The 8677-nt window shown below is 35.4% G+C and overlaps 1 long non-coding RNA gene across 1 annotated transcript; it reads left to right on the forward strand.

Annotated features, from left to right (window-relative positions):
• Positions 1-2955: 2955 nt before the first annotated feature.
• LOC131241492 (uncharacterized) lies at positions 2956-4485 on the forward strand. The gene is made up of 2 exons (XR_009169064.1): positions 2956-3547; positions 4171-4485. It is a non-coding gene; the product is annotated as an uncharacterized LOC131241492 (long non-coding RNA).
• Positions 4486-8677: the final 4192 nt, after the last annotated feature.

The following is an 8677-nucleotide window of genomic DNA, read 5'->3' on the forward strand; positions in this document are numbered from 1 at the left end:
AAACTCAAAAAATTATGATGAACGGATGCCTCTACATGTTGCAGCTGCAGAAGGTTTGCACCTTGTGGCAAATATTCTGATCAAGTTTCCTTGGATAGATTTATACCTCTACAAACATCATGTTTTCCAAGTCTCATCAATTTGATCAGATGACATGCACTAACAATGGCCCAAAGGTAGGATGTTGTTGTAATTTTACGACTAGTAAACTATATATGCTATTAATGTTTATAGATAACAACTTTGAATTCAATTCTTGGCTTTTATGAGTGAGTATGCTGTGACTGGAAAAGTTGCTGACACTGGAAGTCTTTTGATCATTGAAAGGCGTCCCAAATCCGTAGGATAAAAAGCCCCAACTTATTATACTTGTGTGTTCTTGAAGAATTGGTATTTAACCTTGGCAGTACACCAACAATTTTGAACTAAGGCTAAAGCCCCCTTTTCTGGTGGTCGGGCGTCAAGCGGGCGTGCGTCAGGTAGAGAAAGAGAAGAAAGGGAAAGGGGGCTAGGGTTGGGTGGGGTCAGGTATATAGGGAAAAGGTTCTGTACGGTCGAGCTCATGGGAACTTCCCATGAGGTCAAGCTGTGTGGGCCCCACTGTGATGCGTGTCGACCATCAACACCGTGCATTTGATGGGCCCCCTTTAAATTATGGGATATCCCAAAAATCAACCATATACGGAACTTAGGTGGGCCATACCATCTAAAATCATGTGAAGAAATGCCTAAAACATATAAAATCACTTGGTGGGGCCCACCTGAATTTTTGGTGCATATGAAACCTTTTCCCATATATATATATAAATTATATATATATATATATATATATATATATATATATATATATATATATATATATAAATTATAAAATCACCTGTGTTGGGTCCACCTGATATTTATATACCACTATGATGTATGTTTTATATCCACACCTTCCATCCACCTGGAGAGATCATTTTAGGGCAATATCCAAAGAACGAGTTAAATCTAAAGCTCCAGTGGACCCCAGCACAAAAAACAGTGGGATAGTGATGCTAACCATTAAAAACTTCTAAAGGCCACAAAAGTTTTATTTCAAGATGGTATTTGTGTTTTCCCTTATTTCAAGTATTTTTAAACTTTTAAACAGGTTGTATTTCAAATAATCATTATGATGGGCCTTAAGATAAGTTCAACGATGGGAATCACTCTCCCCACTATTTTCTATGGTGGGGTCCACTACAGATTTATATCTGCCTCATTCTCTGGCTCATGACTTAAAATGATATCTCAAAATGGATGGATGACATGGATATAACAAATACATCATAGTGGGGCCCATAGAACTTGGTGATGTCAGTCAAAGTAGGGCGTCTAAGAGACGCCCTACTCCCAAAGCCACTCTCCCCCCCTCTCTGTCTCTCTAGCACCTCCAGTGCGAGCGCATCCTCTCCCTACTCTCTCTCGCCGGCTCTCTCTTCCTCTCTCTCTCTCTAATCTCTCCACCCTGTCCCCTCTGTCTCTCTCGCATCCTCCACCTCCTCTCTCTCTCTCTCTCTCTGTATCTCTCTTCCTCTCTCTCGCTGACCGTTGCCGAACGCCCTACCCACTCATGCCCTCTCTCTCTCTCTCTCTCTCTGAAGCTCGGCTGACCGTGAGGTATTGCTCTCTCTCTCTCTCTCTCAATCTCTCTCAATCTCAATACTGATTTAGGGATTTGGGGATTTAGGGATTTAGGGTTGGATGGCAAATAAACCTTACATTGGACCCTAGGAAGTTTTTAATGGTGTCCATGTACCCTATGGCAGTGGGTTGATAAATTCAAACACGAAATTTATGATGGGCCTTAAATTCAAGTTTTATGTCAACCATCTTTTTTCTGCTATAAAATATGGCATCTATCATTTATATATGTTCTACATCCCAACACTTAAAATTTAGAATTACAATGTTGATTTGGGCTGAAGTTTCAATCTTCCTATCCTGAATTTAGTATAGATGGTGAAGCTTGAGTTTTTTCTTATGTAGTAGTTTCATCATGCTACTACCTTTTTGCCTTTAATAAATGAAGCTTTATTGTTCAATGTCTTGTGATGCAAGTGGAATGGAATGATTACGCTCCATTATTTTTTCATGATAAGAAAATGTGGCTAGCTGATTGAGAAGTGTGACGTGTGAGGAACAGAGACAAGATTTAGAGTTGATCTAAGAGGAAGCTGAAGGGACCTAAGAGGAAGCTAAAGGGAATCTTCGGTTACACTAAATATTAGAGTTAAATATAAACAGAGACAAGATTTAGAGTTGATCTGACTCGGCTGAGGTGAAATGAATCTGAGTTTTTGTTAGATACCAGAAATTACAAGGACTAAGTTAGCCTGATTTGTCTGGGCACATGGAGTGCTTGACTTGTACTAACTAATTTCAAAGTGGGACAAAAATCATCAAATTCAACTAGATGTGCCATCACATTTTCACCATAGATCCTAAAAGTTGGTCAATCCAAGATGTAGGTGGGCCACACCATAGGGGACGGTGTAAAATCATGCATAAAACCTCTGAATTCACAGTGATTTATATGATGCGACCAACTTTTGCAAGGCATGGCTGTCAAACCCTTACTAGAAATGATTTCCAGGGTGTAATCTGCCTTGATGTGTGTATTTTGTATCGACCCTGTCCATCCGTGTTTTTAGATTATTTTGGGACATCATCCCAAAAATGAAGAAGATCTAATTACTAGGTGGACCATAATTTAGGAAATAGAGATCATTTTGGATCCACTAATTCTTGAAGTCAAATTCAAGTCATTTTTTATGCAAGTTATTGACTAAATGGGTTATTTCTATCGCGGATTGAGGAGTTTTGGGCTATTTATTACAACCTTCCTCTATATGTTTTGGTCCTAAATGCTAGAAGATTCTGCAGTAGTATGTTTTGGTCCTAAATGCTAGGAGTTTTGGGCTTCTTTTTTTTTTTGAGTTTTGTCTATAATTCTACTTAAAGCTAATGCTTTCAATATCCATTTTTTAAAAAAATTGAGCTGTTAGCAATCTCTCTTCATTTGTCATTTTAAATTACAAAGCTTTCAAATTTCTTTTTTGATTGTTATTTTTCCCTTATCTCAACATATATAATATTCTATTATAGTTCAGATATTTCAATATTATATCTTTATGGTTTTTTTAGGGGCAGTTTTGTTGGTTTTGGCATTTATTTGTTTCTATGATCATACCAAAATTCATAGCTTTTGAAACCATTTTTTTCAATTTTTTTTATTTTTTATTCTCCATTTATTATAATGTAATTGCAATTTGCAAATGTTTGAAGTTCTTTGTTTCTTTCTTTTTCATATATCCACCTTCAAGGCTTCCAATATCAGATTTCATCTTTCTATTTCTTATTCTTTCTTGCAATTGCAGATGAGCTTTGGTATTGCCAAAGCTATGAAATGGTGGGAAAAAGGGGCTTCAACCCAATATGAAAGAGATCGAATCTGCACAAGCTCTCGTCGATTCCTTATTAAATGCAGGAAACAAACTTGTTGTTATAGATTTCTTCTCTCCAAGTTGTGGAGGCTAGCTACAAATAATTTTGGTCACAATATTTGTTGTTTAGGGTGATCATGAATGATGATCGAGTGAGCTACTTTATGATGGTTGTGGTTTAGAAGTCATAGATGATCCATCTTGGCCCATTGCATCATTGATTGATGAGCCCTGTCATGGAATGGGTTGGAAGATCCTAGTTGTTGAATTAGTGGTCTAAACATTTTTTAAAAAAAATGGAGAAATACAACAATGACCTAGAAGAAAGGGTAGTGATCGATTTGGAAGATTTTTAAATAAACCCATCAATTGCATCATTGACTGAAGAGCCCTATCATGGAATGGGTTGGAAGATCCTAATTGTTGAATAAGTGGCCTAAACAAAAAAAATTTATTGGAGAAAATACAACAATGACCTAGAAGAAAGGGCAGTGATGTTGAAGATTTTTAAACAAACCCATCAATGGCAGGGGCCGTCAGTTGAATAGTCTAGATCGATGAACCATCTCCATTTTTTTCCTTCTCCTTATTCTGTTTTACAGTTTGTTGGTTTTACTGGTGCGCCTCTGTTCGTGATAGCCTTAACATGGGATCAGGTTATAGATAGAGATTTGGTAGAGAAGGCTACTTCAGAGGCAAGTAGACTGATGAAGAGATCCAATGCTGAGAAGTCTACAGCTAGGGAAGATGATGGAATTGAAAGGTTTGTTGAGTTGAATGATGATATAGATTTTGGATCGAGGCAAAGCCCTTCTTCCTTTGTGAGTGAGATAGTCTTTAGTTATTTATTTTCATTCTTATTTTTGCATGATTTTCCTTTTCAACTGTTAGTCATAGAGTGACAGTACTTATTTCAATTTTCTTAGATGGATGATGAATGTATTTGCAAATGTAAATGAAAATAAAAAAATTATAATATATATATATGTTATCAATGGAGGATACCTTGTTTAGGGGGACATGAAATTCTTATAGCTTATGGTATGGTGCCCCAATATTGGTTGTATGTTACTAGTATGTAGTAGATAATACTAGGTTCAATAGTAGATAATACAAGAGAAAACCTAAACCCGATCCGAACCCAAAACTGAACCTGATTCCCTAAACATAAACTTAAACCTATAACTTAAACCTAAACCTAAACCTATGACCTAAACCTAAACCTAAACCTAAGCCTAAACCTATAAGCTAAACCTATTCTCAAATCCCTAAACTTATAACCAGAACCTATAACCTAAACCTATTCTCAAATCCCTAAACCTATAACCTAAACCTATTCTCAAATCCCTAAACCTATAACCTAAACCTAAACCTAAACCTATAACTTATAACCTAAACCCAAACCTAAACCTATAACCTAAACCTAAACCTAAACCTATAACCTATAACCTAAACCCAAACCTAAACCTAGAACCTTAACTTTAACCTAAACCTAAACCTAAACCTAAACCTATAACCTATAACCTAAACCCAAACCTAAACCCGAACCCGATTTCCTAAACCTAAACCTTAACCTATTCTCAATTCCCTAAAGCGATAACCTATAACCTAAACCTAAACCTAAACCTACAACCTATAACCTAAACCTATAACCTTAACCTAAACCTAAAACCTAAAACCTAAATGTATTCTCAAATCCCTAAACCTAAACCTACACCTAATCCTAATCTCAACTCTCTAACCTAAACCTAAACTTGAAAACCTAAACGTAAACCCAAACCCAAACCCGAACCCGATTTCCTAAACCTAAACCTTAACCTATTCTCAATTCCCTAAACCTTAACCTATAACCTAACCTAAACCTAAACCTATAACCTTAACCTAAACCTAAACCTAAAACCTAATGTATTCTCAAATCCCTAAACCTAAACCTACACTTAATCCTAATCTCAACTCCTTAACCTAAACCTAAACCTAAACTTGAAAACCCAAACCTAAACCAATCCCGGACCCGAACCCAATTTCCTAAACCTAAACCTTAACCTATTCTCAATTCCCTAAAGCTATAACCTATAACCTATAACCTAAACCTAAAACATAAATGTATTCTCAAATTCTTAAACCTAAACCTACACCTAATCCTAATCTCAACCCCTTAACCTAAACCTAAACTTGAAAACCCAAACCTAAACCCGATCTCGAACCAGAACCCGATTTCTTAAACCTAAACCTTAACCTATTCTCAATTCCCTAAAGCTATAACTTATAACCTAAACCTAAACCTTAATCAAAACCTATAACCTAAACCTAAACCTTAACCTAAACCTAAACCTGTAACCAAAACCTATGACCTAAACCTTAACTTATAACCTATAACCTATAACCTAAACTTATAACCTATAACCTAACCTTAACCTTAACCTAAACCTTAACCTATAACCTATAACCTATAACCTAAACTTATAACTTATAACCTATAACCTAACCTTAACCTTAAACTAAACTTAAAACCTAAACCTAAACCTATAACCTAAATGTATTCTCAAATCCCTAAACCTAAACCTACACCTAATCCTAATCTCAACTCCCTAACCTAAACTTGAAAACCCAAGCCTAAACCCGATCATGAACCCGAACCCGATTTCCTAAACCTAAACCTATTCTCAATTCCCTAAAGATATAACCTTAACCTATAACCTAAACCTATAACCTTAACCTAAACCTAAAACCTAAACCTAAAACCTTAACCTAAACCAAAACCTATAACCTAAACCTTAACCTATAACCTAAACTTATAACCTATAACCTAATCTTAACCTAAAGCTAAAACCAAAACCTAAACCTATAACCTAAACCTATAAACTAAAATCTAAAACCTAAACCTAAAACCTAAATGTATTCTCAAATCCCTAAACTTAAACCTATACCTAATCGTAATCTTAACTCCTTAGCCTAAACCTAAACTTAAAAACCCAAACCTAAACCCGATCCTGAACCCGAACCTGATTTCCTAAACCTAAACCTTAACCTATTCTCAATTCCCTAAAGCTATAACCTATAACCTATAACCTAAACCTAAACCTAACCTAAACCTATAACCTAAACCTATAATCTTAACCTAAACCTAAAACCTAAACCTAAACCTAAACCAAAACCTATAACCTATAACCTAAACTTATAACCTATAACCTAACCTAACCTAAAGCTAAACCCTAAACCTAAACCTATAACTTAAACATATAAACTAAAACCTAAACCTAAACCTAAAACTTAAATGTATTCTCAAATCCCTAAACCTAAACCTACACCTAATCCTATCCTCAACTCCTTAACCTAAGCCTAAATTTGAAAACCCAAAGCTAAACCCGATCCCAAACCCGAACCGATTTCCTAAACCTAAATCTTAACCTATTCTCAATTCCCTAAAGCTATCACCTATAAGCTAAACCTAAACCTAACCTAAACCTATAACTATAACCTAAACCTAAAACCTAAACCTAAACCTAAACCAAAACCTATAACCTATACCTAAACCTTAACCTATAACCTAACCTTAACCTAAACCTATAACCTAAACCTATAAACTAAAACCTAAACCTAAAACCTAAATTTATTCCCAAATTCCTAAACCTAAACCTACACCTAATCCTAATCTCAACTCCTTAGCCTAAACCTAAACCTAAACTTGAAAACCCAAACCTAAACCCGATCCCGAACCCGAACCCGATTTCCTAAACCTAAACCTTAACCTATTTTCAATTCCCTAAAGCTATAATCTATAACCTAAACCTAAACCTAACCTAAACCTATAACCTAAACCTATAACCTAAACCTAAACCTAAAACCTAAACCTAAACCTAAACCAAAACCTATAACCTTAACATAAACCAAAACCTATAACCTAAACCTTAACCTATAACCTATAACCTATAACCTATAACCTATAACCTAAACTTATAACCTATAACCTAACCTTAACCTAAACTTAAAACCTAAACCTAAACATATAAACTAAAACCTAAACCTAAACCTAAAACCTAAATGTATTCTCAAATCCCTAAACCTAAACCTACACCTAATCCTAATCTCAACTCCTTAGCCTAAACCTAAACTTGAAAACCCAAACCTAAACCCGAACCCGATTTCCTAAACCTAAACCTTAACCTATTCTCAATTCCGTAAACCTTAACCTATAACCTAACTTAAACCTAAACCTATAACCTACACTTATAACCTAAACCTAAACCTATAACCTAAACCTATAAACTAAAACCTAAACCTAAAGCCTAAAGCCTAAATGTATTCTCAAATCCCTAAACCTAAACCTACACCTAATCCTAATCTTAACTCCCTAACCTAAACAAAAACCTAAACTTGAAAACTGAAACCTAAACCCGATACCGAACCCGAACCCGAACCCGATTTCCTAAACCTAAACCTTAACCTATTCTCAATTCCCTAAAGCTATAACCTATAACCTATAACCTATAACCTAAACCTAAACCTAAACCTATACTTATAACCTAAACCTAAACTTTAACCTAAACCTAAAGCTAAAACCTTAACCTAAACCAAAACCTATAACCTAAACATTAACATATAACCTAAACCTTAACCTATAACCTATAACCTAAACTTATAACCTATAACCTAACCTTAACCTAAACCTAAAACCTATAACCTAAACCTAAACCTAAAACCTAAATGTATTCTCAAATCCATAAACCTAAACCTACACCTAATCCTAATCTCAACTCCCTAACCCAAACCTAAACCCGATCCTGAACCTGAACCCGATTGATGTAATAATGTATAGCCCAATCACATGGCAACAAACAAGTAAATCTTGCTTTGTTGGCAACCATACTCGAAGTCAAACATCACAATGCATCTATTTCCATCTCCACTATATCTTATAGCATAGATTATTTGAGATTTGGATTTATCTCATTTTTAAAGTCATGTCCTAACACAATATGATAATATTAATAGACAAGGTGGATTTGTCACCAACATTATTCCAAGACCCATATAACTTCTCCTTATAGGAAGTTGGGTAGGGCACATGCAGCTTGAATCCATCAAATGAGATAAGGATCACCTCTCATATGTTCTCTCTCTCTCTCTCTCTCTCTCTCTCTCTCTCTTTTCATTTATTTTTTTCCATAGGATTGTTTATTTTGTGGTGTCTAATCAAATATACGTACAAC

This window comes from Magnolia sinica, chromosome 3 (assembly GCF_029962835.1).
Source record: "Magnolia sinica isolate HGM2019 chromosome 3, MsV1, whole genome shotgun sequence".
NCBI lineage: Eukaryota > Viridiplantae > Streptophyta > Magnoliopsida > Magnoliales > Magnoliaceae > Magnolia > Magnolia sinica.